We start from the raw sequence: 15140 nt of genomic DNA, 5'->3' as shown, positions 1-15140 counted from the left end.
TGAAGATCAACCGAACACCCTGAAGAGATCAATCAATTTACAAGGTTGCTAGCGATTTTTCGTTTTGAAATTCCAAAGTTTTTCCCGGTTTTCCCCCGGTTTTTTCCCGGTTAAAAATATTTATTTCCCGGTATTAATTATAGTTGTTTTTAAATATAAAATCATGATGAATAAAAAATTCAATGTAAAGCCCTCAAATTTTTAACAACTATTGTCATGATAAATATTTCGATGTCTTTTCGTATCAATGTTCAGGTTTCCATAAATTTTTGGAACGAATCCAACCAAATTGGCATTTATTCATTGATTTGCTCAACAATATCAACAATTTTGCAAAAACAAGTCCGATTAACATGTTTTTTTTTAATTGAAATGTGATTCTTTTGAGCCGCCGTAAAATTTCAGTTTTTCTAGAATAAATATAGATTTGTAAAAAAAATTGCATAGTTTGTATAGACATATGTTTAAAATGCATCGAAACATAGTATCAAATCAGCTTGTCAACTTGAATAGGGATTTGTTTTACAAAATTTAAAATCATCAGATTGCAGGAAAATATTTAGTTATTTTATTAGTGCAATTTTATTTTTTTTTTGTAAAAATCCAAAGATATGGTTTAGACAAAAAATATGTTTTGTATACAAAATAATGAATAACTTTAGTAGTGCCCTAGAAGTATAGGAAGAATGAAAATAAAACACTTGCGATATGAGTCTTCGTTCCAACAACAACAACAACAATATATCTTTTTGTGGTAAAAAAGAGATTCGTTTCGTCAGAAACATGTAAGTAACTCTGACTGAAAACTCTGTCAAAATACTTGCTTTTTGAAAAAAAAAAAAAACAATTTTATGAAAGATGTAAATAGAACTGAATCCTTTGACGTCGACCTGGTTAAGGACCGCAAAGAAATCTACACCGAAAAATACCGACATTCGACAAACTTGGTATCGTTGATTTTCCAAACGTTTTGTGTTTAGTTTTGTCCAATATATTTTTTCATTATTAAATTTATGACAATAGAGTTATGCTTGTAAGAGTAGCAAACTCGCGGAGAGCGAGAATATGAGATATCTCATATTTGCTCCGCAATCAGTTAAAAAAGTGATATAAGCTTACTAAAATATGCGATTATGATGTAAATCTATATCGAGACTATCAAAAACTGCTCTTACATTTAGAAGTTAATTTCAAAAGATTTTTGGAATTTCGTGGCAATTTTCCAAACAATGGCAATTTTCCCGGTGATGTACCGAAATTCCCGGTTTTTTCCCGGTTTCCCGGTGACGCGATGAAATTCCAAAGTTTTTCCCGGTATTCCCGGTTTTCCCGGTTCGCTAGCCACCCTGAATTTACGTATCGAAAATAGTTGTACAGCGTGTCCTCGAACTGTGGACACGTCCTAATTTTGGTTCTGGTTAGTGGTTTTACAGCAAAACTTTGCATTGGCTTACGAAGGAAAGAGGTCCCAATTTTTGTGTGCGATTTTTTTTTTCGAGGGTTAATTTCGAGTACGAAGTGGTCGGGGAGTTCGCCAGACCTGAACCCTATAAACTTGGCTGTCTAGGGTATACAGAAGCCCGAAGTCTACTCTACAAAACATAACGGGTTGGAAGTTCTGAAGCGCCATCTAGTTGAATCCTGGGATAAAATACCACAAAAACCACCTGCGGGCTTTTTAGAATATGTGCCTTGAGCTTCTGCAGCGAGTGGTTAAGCTCAAGGCAAAAAAATCAAAAGGTGCCAATATATTTTGAAAATATGATCTGTTTTTATGTAAATCGTATTAAATTTGAAAGAAAAAATTTTTGTTTTGATCAAATTATTTGTTAGTTCCAATGTAGCACTTCAATTGCCGGCCCCTGTAAGTAGCCGTTTTGTGGCGTAATGTATTTTAAATCAATCAATGGTCAAAGCTGTTTCAGTCCCAGTAGAAAAAAAATTTAAAAAAAGTAATTGTAAAGTTTACGGAATTTGACACATTTTGGCATCACTAGATTTATAAAATACGAAACACAGTTTTTTTTGCGATTAATAAAAGGTAGCTGTTTTACGAACTTTTCATCAATCTGTTGTTTCTGAGATTTTGTAGCACCTAAATTCCTAAATGTGAATTGACATTGCAACTTTTAATCTAAACAAACAAGAACGTTTTGAGCCTATTTCTGCAAGTAAAAAGTACACCAAGGTTTTTTTACGCGCAAATATACGGTGTAAATACCCGTGTTTATCCCCGAAAACCTGCTAATTGCGGAAAACTGTATGAAAAAACCACATCAATTCTGAAGCTCTGAAACTCGAGAAAATTAAAAAAAATCTGCAACTGAGACTTATGAAATGAAATTTTAAACCTTAGCTCTCACACTTATGACCTGGAATCTAAGATCTGGACTTGGGACATGAGAACTTAGACATGGGTCTTGAGTCCTTAGCGAGACCTTAGACATGAAACAAGGGACTTACGGCTTGAGACATGACATATAGAACATGAGACGTAAACTGTTACTACACAGGAGACGCAAACCAACAACCTATATATGCGACATTGACAACACTTAGCTGACAGCTGAGCATATCCATGCATACAAACTGTCCTGTATATGAAAATCAGAGTTCTGTAAATCAACTGCCAAACGGAATACGAAACATCCTGGCTAACGACAAGAAAACCGAGGGAAAAGTACTAGAAACTTTAAGAGCAACCGATTTACTGAGTCAAATTTGATGTATACAAACAAACAGCGTGAGACATGAGAAGGAGAATTAAGAAGTGAGACGTAAGGCATGGGAAGTGCAAAATGAGACGTGAAAAAAGAGAAGTGAGATATGGGATAAGACTTCAAAAATTTTCTAAGTGTTTTCCACTGAACGGGACATATGCATATTTTCTCTCAGATAAAAAACCGTGCCAATTGTCGGAAACCGTTTGAAAAACCGTACAAAGAACCGTGTTAAAAAACTTGTGATTTTTTTGTTCTGCTAGCACAAATAGGAGGTTACATCCTACCTCCCCTAGCGTCAACGTCAAATAATCTAAAAAGGGCCATGTACATCCTGGCCTGGTAGGACAAGGAACGATTCCAGCACCCAAGGTTTTGATTTTGGAACACCGCTTTTTTCAGATTCCTCAATGTTAAGTCTAGTGTGTGTTACGTAAAAATAATTTTACCCTATATTTTGGTATTATCGCACACAATATTTTATTTGAAAATGCTAAAATGCACTGAAATTTGGACCTTTAAATTTAGAAAAAAAAAACGAGTAATCGATAATGATGGCTCACGATTTTTGAGTTGGTTATAAAATTGTGAGAACTAGACAATGAAGACTGATTTTTGACAGATTCGTGGTTTCAATCTTTGGAAATGCTGAAATTGAGCCAACGGAAATTTAAAACAATCGTTTAGAATTATTTCAAATGTCATAAAATCGTTAGCTTATTGACCGATGTGTGGTAGAGCAGAGCAAAAAAAAAATTGATGCTGTAAACGGACGGACGAGCCACTTTTTGCTATCCTCTTGGCATGTTACCCATCCTCTCGTCTTTGGCCTAGCACTTATTACGGTTTTTAGCTTTGCTACAGTGGCCTGGCCTGGCCTGGTCCGGTATCTCTGCTGCTATTGCTGGTTAGAGTCTGGCATCACCTTTTGCTTTCGCGGTGACGATAGATGCAAATGTGTTTGTGCAATCGTCATCCGGTTTCTGGTAGTCAAGTAGCAATCGAACAAATACAGAACACCGACGACATCGGTAGGTAGGTACCTACATATTTGATTCATTCAGTCGAAGATCGGGGGACGACGAACGGGGATAAAAAAGATAAAGGAGGGTGGCCCAAATCACATAAAACATGGCTCTTTTCACGAGAGCTGGCTGGAATCCAAGCCAGTGCTGCTGTTTTGATTGGGCAAAATGGTATGAAAATCAGGAAATGGACCGCTTGCTGGGCAACGCTTAATGCTATGCTGGCAAAGGTGCAAACCGGAGACGAAAAATAGACTCAATGAAATAAAATAATACCTTAAGTTCAGAGTTTCGGTATCAAATTAGAATATTTGAAAAAAAGAATAAGACATAACTTCAATAACCACCGTCGCCATTACAACAATTCGACACAGTTATTATAAAACGAATGCTCAACCGAGAAAGCCCCAAGCAGCCGCCATTATCGAACAGAAAAATTAATTAATTTTTGCCGCTCTCCACCCTTGCTCTGAAGTTATAACGTTGCAGGATAATACATGTATATATACACACAGAAATGAGCGATATTACGATTGATGTAGCCAAGCCAGTAGCAGGTTCTTGCTGGAAACTCTGCTGGCTAGGGACAAATTCGACCCGGGAGGGTTGCTGGCTGGGGGTGCGAGGCAGAAATGCTCAAAATGTATTATCGCATTGATTTTTTCTCCAGACGACACGAAAAAAGACGCCATTAGAATTGGCTTCAACCACAATGGCTTAAATCGGGTTGAGAGTTTTCAACTACGGTTAGCGAAAATAAAACTGTTGTTGTAACGTTCTGTTGATATTTATCGTTATCAATGCAGTTAGCAATGAATCATATTCTGGCTGGAGTATTCAAAAAAGTGTAGGTATGAATTCCCTAATTTCATTATATATTTAATACGATTAAAAACACCACATTTACTTTTTTCAATCTCAAAACATGCCTTTCATCTTTGAGGAAAATGTTAAAATAATGATTTAAATTCCCTGTTATAAGCCGTACAGCATAGGAAACTATTTTTACCAAAAAAGCCATTTTTTGAATCCAGCGGACAACTAAAAATGTATTTTTCATAAATTTTTGCATCATTGATCCACCTGTGGTTTGTTGGGAAAAAAAAACTTTAAAAAGGTTTTTTGTAGAGTTAAGAAAACATTTTGTTAGGAACAATGAAAGCACTGGAGAATATGTTTACTAAGATCTATACACTTGTCAAAAGTGTCTCCTGATCATGTCATATCCCTTTTCCCGCATCCCCACAAAAATTGTTTTGCTAGGATGCAGAGGTGACCTCGGTCCTAAAGCGTAAATTTACAGTCTATCATCCCTTTCTCTTATTTTTCTCTCTATCTATTGACTACTAGGACGTGGCCGGCGCCGTTATTGATGTAAAAAGAGAGAGCATCAGTTTTGTTCATTTTGAATGTGCTGTCAATCCCAGACACCATTCTTTTGACCTCTGGACAAAATTGATGGCCTCGGTCAATCACGGAGTAGCAACCATTGGTGATGTAGAATTCATTCTACTGAGCCACACCTGCGGTTATGGAATTCGAAATGTCTTAGTACTATTATGATGGAATAAACTATGGAAAACAAAAACTTTATATCATTTTAAAAGTATAATTGAGAATTTTTAACGGCATTTCGGGTTCAATGACTTACGGTGGATGTTAGTAGTCAATCACTAAGCTAAGCTAAGCTAAGCTAAAAAAAAACTAAAAAAAAGTTTTTGAATAAGCTGTAAAAAAAAAATTCTAGGTTACATCAAATCTTAAAGCCATTTTTGTTACTTACATATTTCTACAAATTCCTTTTGATGAGGAATTATAAGGAAATAAGTAGAGATATTATGCAATACGAAATGAATTATCACTCCCAAATATGTATGTACGTCAATCTTTTCAAGTGATTTAAAACCTCCTCGGATTATTCATCCCAAAAATGTCAAACCACACTATGTACATTGAGACCATAAAGGTATTTTAATATAAAAAAATGACATGTAAGTACAGACCCCGTTCGTTTTTGGCAACATTCGATTTTGGCAACATCCGATATTGGCACATGTGCCAAAATCGAACGGTTTTTAGAAACAACATTACCTTTTAGTTTTCGTTATAACCGGACTAATTTAATTTAGACAAACCCCATAAATTCGTTTTTATGTTCTGAAATGGTGATAAAATGCAACAATAAAAACAAAAGTTTTTATAAAAAATTATATAGTACTCAAAAATGACAAAAAGATGAAAAATTCAAAAAATTGAAAAACAAATTCAAACAAAAGACTACAAATGATCAAAAACAACTAAAAAAATGATGAAGAATCACAAAAACATTGAATATAACAAATGCAAATAAACATTATAAACAAAACAAGAAAAGTGCAAAATTTATAAAAAAAACATGATGAAAAAAATTGAAAATGACTACAAATGGTCGGAAATTGACTAAAAATAACGTTTTCGGTAATAAAAATAGTTATTTTGTAAAAATAATTGAAAAAAACTAGAGGAAAAAAAACCGTTCGATTTTGGCAACATCCGATTTTGGCAACACAAAATGTACGGGCGTGTTGCCAAAATCGAACGGGGTCTGTATTTCAAATAAAAAAAACTGCAGAATGGAATTGCGTTAACAAGCTTTTGACATTTAAAATAATAATTTTTAACAAACTTTAGTAATGTATATACTAAAAAAAATATTTTTCAATGTACGAGCACCTCAGCTGCACTCAATCCAACTCTTTTGAGCTGAATCTCAAAATTTATCCTTTTTAATTCGCATCTACGATACACAAAAAGATTAAAATTTCAGTGGAAATTCACCTCAAATTTTCCAGTACAGATCCCGTTCGATTTTGGCAACATTCGATTTTGGAAACATCCGAGCAAAAACCGTTCGTTTTTGGCAACATCCAAATGAGACGGTTTTTTTTTGTCACTTTTTTTTTTTTTTTTATTTTCATTTCAAATTAATCAAAATTTATGTTAAACGTAATATTTACATGAAATTTTTCAATTCGGATTAACTATAGAAGTTTTAAACAGTTTAAACATTAATTTTTCCATGTTTTACTGCTTAAAACTAATATAATTGAGCCAAATTGAAAAAATTTATGCTAATATAAGGTTTGACATCAATTTTTATTAATTTGAAATGAAAATCAAAAATAAAAAAGTGACAAAAAAAACCGTTCGATTTTGGCAACATTCGATTTTGGCAACATAAAATTTACGGGCGTGTTGCCAAAAACGAACGGGGTCTGTATCTCGATTTGACAAGTATATTGGAAAAGCCTTTTATTAACAGGACGAATACGAATTTGATTGTTTTATAATCATTGCACCTTTTAAAGTTAAAATTTTGCTGTTTTGAATTCGATTACCCAACTTAAACTATTTTTAAGTTTTATTATTGATGTACATAAATGCATAGCACGTTGCCAATTAAAAGCTACTTCAATTTGGTATCTATAATTTTCAAAAATTTACCCTGTTCTTTGAAAGCTTAACAAAAAAAAAAGAAACATTAACAAAGCAAAGTTTGGATATTTAACATAATTTGCAATTTTTTAGATAAATGAACGAAGTTGCCAAAATAGAATTTAAGTTACGAATGGTTGAAATTATTTAAAAAATATAATTTTGATTATGATGTGGATATGATTTGGTGATTTTTTTATGATTTTGATATGATTTTACTATCTTCCTGGGGCTATCCAAACTGATCTTCATACCAATGATATTGGGTCACCAAAAACCAATAGAAAAATATTGAAAAATATGTGATCGAATGAACAGTAGATTGCCCCAAATATGTATGGGAAATTCAAAATCTGTAAAATGTTATGCGCTGCAGGCTTAAATTAATCCTTGCCTGTTGCAAGATCTCATGCCAAATTTGGGCCAGATCGGATCACGGGAAGGGATCGCTCAACGAGCCTAAACTTTGTATGGGATTTTTAAACATTTTGTTCGGGAGGAACATGAAAATCCAGTTTTTCATGAATAACTTTGATCCTCTTCAGCCGATTTCTTTTGAAAACGGTTTTTCTTAAAGCCTACAAAGATTTCATGCGAAGACTGCATTTCAATTTGACAATTTGATCTAAAAGTTATTAGACTTCAAAAATGGGATAACTTTTTTAGGGTGGTATTCATCACTGTTAATGCTGCGTCAAAATGTTCGAAGCAGTGTCTCTCATTAAGGGGGGGGTAGGGTCTAACGGGTATAAAAAAACACCATTTTTACGATTTTTTTCTGGAGCTATCGTTCAAACAAATGTATTCAAATTTTTTGCATTATACAAAGCATTGTTAAAAGAACATTTAGTATTTTTTTCGTAAAAAAATATTGAAAAATGAGCCGGTGACGGAGCATTTTCGAGGATGCCTTTTAGAAAACAGGATTTGCGGTGGACACTGTATCTCAGCACAGAATCATCTGAAGTTAAAAAATCAGAGCAAAATATTTTCAATAGAAGTTTTTCTGGACCCCAACGCTTTTATTTAACTTAAACATATTTTTATGAAATTTTTGTGGCTGTTTGAAGTAAAAACTACGATTTTTCACTTAAAAATCCGCCATTTTTCACCTGTAAAATCTCCCCAAAGTAAAAAAAATCAAAAAAGAAAAACGTTGGGGTCTGGTATTTTATATATAGAAAATATGTTCCAAATTTGAAAAGAATCGGATAAGTAGTTTTCAAATGACGATGTCCACGGACTTTAAAAATGTGCTTTCGAGAAAAACGCGTTTGAAGTTTCTGCTCTTGCTTTCTTGCAGTATTAGATAGGAGGAGATAAAGGCCTACAACTTCTACAGTTTTGCTTCAATTGACTTGAAAATTTGACACAACATTCTTGAAATGTTTTACAATAAGAAATTAAAAAAATAAAAAAATCGATTTTTTGAAAATGTTAGACCCTACCCCCCCCTTAATAGTGATGAATATCACCCTTAAAAAAGATAGCTATTTTTTTAGGCCTTATAACTTTTTTATCTTAACTCGAATCGAAATGCAGTCTTCGGATGAAATATTTGTCATAGTTTAGGCTTTAAAAAAAACCGTTTTCAAAATAAATCGGCCGAAGGGGACCAAAGTTATTCATGAAAATCTGGATTTTCATGTTCTTTGCGAACAAAATGTCTCAAAATCCCATACAAACTTAAGGCTCGTTGAGCGACCCTTTCCCGTGATCCGATCTGGCCCAAAATTGGCATGAGACCTTGTACTAGGCCTAGGATCAATTTAAGCCTGCAGCGCATAACTTTTTCATATGTCGGGTCATTTGGGGCACTCTAATGAACCGGTAATGTGTCATATACCGTACAATTTTGACTAATTAAAGATTGTAATTGTTTCTGTATTCAGTAACGGTAACCTATATTATATCACCCATGGCCACACATGGTTTAAATAAAGCTTTAGGAAGTATGTAAAATGTTCTGTCAATGTACAGAAACAGCCAGCCCACAGGCGGACCCATGATGCGAAATTTTCATAAAGAAATACAATTTCTGCTGTCCGCACCTTCAAAATAAGATTATTTTGGTGAACATTTTATTTTTTGGCCCGTTTAAGTCCATTCTCCACCCCATACACTTCTTTAGTAGTCGGAAGAACTTTTTATCCTCTGGATAGTCATGTTAACATTATTTGTTCAATTTCTGTACAACTTGTTCGTCCTACTCTCGCGTATGTCCATCACCGTTTCAACTGGCTTTGATGTTCATGACCATCTAATAAATAAGTTGGTTACAATCTTTTCTTAATTTTGAATATAACAATTAAACTGTTGTATGTAAACCTCTGCTTAACTAACAACCATTGCAGCATATCAAGCAATAAATCACTAGAAGTATATCGTTTGCATCATATCAATACTCTCATTATCTTGTTTTGAATCCTTTGCAGCCGCTTTGTCTGCGTATCTGATGCATGAAGCAGTATTGTAGCGCATGGGCTTGTGATATAGCTCAGTTGGCAAGTCTGTTGTCTCCTGAGCCGATGTCCGCGAGTTCGAGCCCAAGAGTAAACATCGAACATAGTTGTACCGGATAAGTTTTTCAATAACGATTCGCCAACTGCAACGTTAATTAAGTCGCGAATGCCAAAAAAGATGGTAAAACGACTATAATCGAAACAAAAAAAAAGTATTGTAGCGCAATAATGAAAGTGTAGCGTTATAACTGATTTCACGTAGATTATTTTTGGCCAGAATGTCATGTATGTACTTATTCGGCAATGTTCTCCATATTTTATAGCAATCTTCTTAATAGTAGGGGAGAATGAGGATACTTGATCCCTGGGGATACTTGATTCCTTAGCTATATCTCGAAACTGGAATGTCTTACAAAGATCAAATGTTCTAGAAAAATGTGCCAAAATGAGTAAAATAACAATGCTTGTAGTTTAAAATTTTTTAACAAAATAATTGTTTGAGTAATTGAACTTTGTTTGAAAAATTTCACAAAATGTAACTTAAAGATCTTTTTTCATCACTTTAAAATGTTCCTTACATGGGAAAATTATGAAAAAAATATTTGTTCCAATGTATCAATCGTTCGAGCGTAGAATGAACTTCATAATGCCATGTTTTCAAAGCAATGGAAAACTCTCAACTTTTTTCAGAAAAAGTTTTCTAAAATGTTGATTATAGGTATAATTGATCCCCTAGAGTTGGGTACAATTGATCCCCCTTCCAAAAGGCATATTCTTCTTCTGAATTGATCGTTATGATTGCTGATCACGAAATTACTAATATTTATACAAAAACTAATATTTATCAAACAATTGTCTGAAGAAAAGACCAAAAAAAATTAATTTTCTCTTAATTATAAAAAATAGCGCCTTTAAGTATGCAATGTTAATAGCGTTGAGACAAAGTTATAGAATTTTCTTCTTATGTCTGCTATAAATTGTAAAATGAGAACAAACATGACCAAAATAGTAAATTAACATTCTATCTTGGGGTTTTGTTTGATTTTTATGCAAAGATTAGGGCTTCCTGAATAAAAGATCAAGTCTCCTTCAATAGGGGATCAAGTCTCCCCTAACTTCAGAAAAATCGCAATTTTTTTACTCCCACGAAAATGCTTCTAGTTCATCAACGGGTTTAAGTATCGTTCTAATTTTTGAAGCATAGAAACTTGAAGTTACAAGCTGTCAGAAAATGTCAAAGACGGCGAGTTGCTAAATTTTTCCAAAAAGATATGGTGAAAATATGAAAAGGGGATCAAGTATCCCCACTCTCCCCTATAGTCGATATATGTACTCCCAGGTACTTGACGTACTCTTTCGATTGCACAATCATCATAGATAGGTTTGAATAGACTCCGATTTTGCGATTTCTAATAATTATTGAGCTGGTTTATTTGAGGTTCAAGCCCAATTTTCGATGTTTTAAAAATTTGCAATATTCTTCAAATCAGCATTTTCTTCTTGTATGAGGTGCTCCAAATCATTGCCACTCCAATAGGAGACTGAATCATTCGCAAGTAGCTTACCATACTATGAACATTTTTTCATGTCATTTATGTAGAGTATAAATAACAATGAACCCAATACACTTCCTTGTGGGCTACCTAAGTTATTTTCTCTGTACCGCGAATAAAATGAACCAATTTTAGTTACCCAAATAGAACCAAAATATTACCCAAATAGTCCTTGAACCAGTTAAGAACTGTCTCACTAGACTGAGTCGATTTGGGGTCATTTTTGGATTTCTCAAACCCTGGGGCCTTAAATGCTTCGTTTTGGTTAAAAACTCATCCATGATTTTTTGCAGAATTTTTAAGTAACGTTTACATGAGTAAATTTGGACTTTTAAGTTTGTATGGGAAAATTGAATATTTTGTACTGAAAAATCATTATCAGCTTTGTATCTTCTGTGCAACCAAGCCTGCTGATAATTTTTATGCCAATTTATGAATTCTTCAAAGGAAATTTCCCGCTGAACAACTTTGTCGAAGACCGTAAATTCGTATCTTATTAGACAAAAAAGTTATTAGCTATTCAACAGGGGTGTGTCTTTTGGCATTGATAAACAATAAATTCAAGAGACACCACTGCTGGGTGCCTTGGGAGGTATTGCATGACTACTTTTCATGCAATACTTCGCGTAAGTTCTACTCTGCTTTTTCATATCTAGTTGAGCAAATGCTTTTTAATTTTGCCATTCTAAAATTCGAGCACTTAGTAAAAGCTACCGAAGCAATTGCTATTTTCTTATTCATACCCCCTAATGTCTTCTAAGCCATAGTTCATGAGATCGAATCTCGATCACGGCACACATAGTACTCTTTCTGTGGTCTGGTTGGTGGGTTTAGCATTTGGGAGATGCTAGCCGTCATATAACAACTGCTTAAACGGCGAAGCCATTGGAGTACTAACTCAAATGTATTAATTTTATGAAATAAATATCCTCGAAAGATGTACGCCTTAGAGTTAAGTAAATTAGATCTCTTCCAAGAAACATGGAATTTTACTGAGATCCTAAATGTGTGTGTTCGTTTTTATTATAAGTACACTGTTGTTGTTTAGGTTGTTGAACGAATAGAAAAAGAAATAATCACACTTTTCTCAGGTTGCTAGTGATCTATTCAACATCCTATTGATCTACTCAGATCAATGATTCAGTTTGAGGAATAGGTAGAAATTTTGAATTGTAAGTTGATAAATGATGTATATTATCTAAATTATTTATTTATTATATATTGCAGTTTAAGCTGCATCCAACCTGCTACAAAAACATAAGTTCGTAAAAAGTTATCCTAACAGTCGCAGACCAAATCTATAGATGTTTGACGTAGGGGAAAGTCAGGTAAAACGGACACAGCGGCTAAAACGGACACTTTCAATATTTCGAAAATTACAATGTTTGGCACAAATCTGATGATTAGAATATGTTTTCCTATCCCCACTTTAAGCCTCCACACTCGGCAACTTGAACTGTGATTTCGGTTGCTAAGACTTGTTTATGTTTGCATTTGATGAGAAGCTCGTCTCAAGTCTCCCGACTAGTATGGGAAACCTTCAGCAACCAAGATATTTGTACACTATTTTGAGTTTTTCGTTAATGAATTTATTTCAAATCCACTCTTGACCATGTATTCTAAACACCATGAAATTTCTTTACTTCCTGAAACCTAGTTTGATGATAATTTTTTTATGAAGAAAATTGTGTTAATTAAATTTAGCTGTCCCGATTAGGAGAGCTTATCAAAATAATAACTCAAACATATTTCAACGAGATATTTTTATCTGATACTTTAAGTACTTAAGTTATACTTTAAGTTTTCGATTTTAAGTTTCTTCAATCGGTATTATATTTTGTTTTGATTGACAGACTTGAATGGGATTAAGCTCATTTTTTATCATTAGGATTTTTTTCAGATTGTCCTAAAATATTATGATCATATTTTATTTTGACATGCTTACAACTTTTTATGAAACACGGACATCGAAGTCGTCCGACTCGATCTTATATTCCACTCGATCTCGATATGTATTTTGTTCTGCTGGAGGTTTCCCGATCAGGAGAGCATGTCAAAATAATAACTCAAACATATTTCAACAAGATATTTATAGCTTTTTCAGTTAAAATTGTGTACTCAAAGTTTTCGACAAAAAGTTTCTGCTATCTGAATAAGATATAATCTTGTTATAAGAATATTGAAAACTGATTTAATAAGTTGCGTGTATAGATTTTTTGATATAAATTGAAATATTTTAATATCTTACGAGTACTAAATTATAACTGCTTTTGATAGAAAAACTTGAATATCAAAATATCTCATCTTGATATACTTAATGTTGTTTTTCGCTCCTGATCAGGGATCCACAGAATACGCAGATATAATTCCTGGATCTGGCAGGATTTTATTGCCTATGAAAATTGGCATCTTTAATTATCGTAGCGGTGCCCAGTATATCGCCTTAAAGTTTTCAATTCATTTAATAGGTTATCAGGCATGATTGATCGTGGGACAATTCGAGCAAAATTTAATTTTATCTTTGTTCGCTGTTTACATTATAACTCGATAAAAATAACGAATGTTCCAAATTTAAAATTAAGAAAAAAAAGCGAAATGAAACTGAAAAGGTGATGTTTGAAAGTATGCTTTCATTACTTGAAACAAAACATACAATCCATGATAAAAAAAAGAACATTTTGTAGTTCTTATTTCTTATTCATTAAAAAATATAACCTTTAAGGAAAAGCAAGTCACGAAAAAATATGTTAGGTACTTGAATCGCTAGTCTTAACGGGTTGAAGTCATTTTGTAATTTGTAATTTATTAACTTTAACGTCATCAATGCTTTATTTAAAACCTGACTTACTTATCCCTTATTGTTAAAAATAAAGTAGATTCCAAAATGCTGCTACCTAGTGTGAAGTGAAAGTTTTGTGCATATTAATTGAATTTCACACATTATTTTCAAAATACTTTCTTTAACTCAACATAATCTTATAGTTTTTGGAATGCACCGTTTTCCGGCTAGGTTATTCACTTAAACAAAACATTATATAGCCATATCCGTTAAGAGAAATTTTACTCACCTTTATAACCAACAAGGCCAAGGACACCAAAGTTAAAAAAATATTAACTTGAAAACAAACTTTTTTGCTTAAAGCGGCAAAACAAAACAAAAACTTATTAGAAACACTCGATTTGTTAAAGCAAAATAAACTAATGTTTCAACATTGAAAAATAAAAATTCGCGATACACGATTTGAAACTGGTTTTTCTTCACTCTCTTCTTGGGGCTGATATTTGCTCTCGCGCTGCGAGAAAAAGGGGGCAGCGCACCACTTCTTATTCTTCGCTTGTAAGTTTTCGCGTCACCATCACCACAGCCTCAAAACCGAAGCCCCAGCGCTGTCAAGTGAAGAAAAAATCACTTTTCACTAGGCCATTTTTCAATTTTCACTTTTAAGCCAGAAAACCATTTTCTTCCGCGAAAAAACACCATCAAAAAACGCCAAATTGATTCAGCTACAGATTGAAATATGTTTTGGGCGGTTTGAAACCTTTTTTGCGGTATAAAAATCCGGCTAAACGTAGCTCAATACGCACCATTATAAAACACCTCCATTTTGTTTCACACACATTCTGGTTTTCCTGCCATCGTTCGACAACGTCGAGCTGGGGGCTGGGAAGTTCAGGAAAATGATCTTCGCGGTGTATAAAATCGATGAAGAGCCCGGGCTCTCACGCATACATACGCACCACAAAACAAACCACTCACACTTCCAAACATTTCTTTCGTCGATTTCGATGGCGGCCGATCTGTCAAAAAGAGCTGCACCAGTGAGCCTCAAAAATACATGAGAAAGACTTATTTTTTATTTTTCTGCGGAATCTTTCAATAACCATTTAAATTTAAAAACCTCAATA

The 15140-nt window shown here is 33.7% G+C and overlaps 1 protein-coding gene across 2 annotated transcripts in view; it reads right to left on the bottom strand.

Annotated features, from left to right (window-relative positions):
- LOC129760981 (uncharacterized) overlaps window positions 1-14859 on the bottom strand; it is a 61130-nt gene extending 46271 nt beyond the window's left edge. The window contains exon 1 of one of the 2 annotated variants that reach the window (XM_055758677.1): window positions 14820-14859. The gene's annotated coding sequence lies outside the window, so the exon portion shown is untranslated. Of the gene's footprint in view, window positions 1-14302; window positions 14435-14819 lie in introns of those variants that run through there. The other variant, XM_055758676.1, reaches the window with a different exon arrangement.
- Between the last annotated feature and the right edge of the window lie 281 nt (window positions 14860-15140).

Source organism: Uranotaenia lowii, unplaced genomic scaffold (genome assembly GCF_029784155.1).
Source record: "Uranotaenia lowii strain MFRU-FL unplaced genomic scaffold, ASM2978415v1 HiC_scaffold_94, whole genome shotgun sequence".
Taxonomy (NCBI): Eukaryota; Metazoa; Arthropoda; class Insecta; order Diptera; family Culicidae; genus Uranotaenia; species Uranotaenia lowii.
The sequence above is the reverse complement of the archived record's forward strand: the minus strand, read 5'-3'. Positions and strand labels throughout refer to the sequence as shown.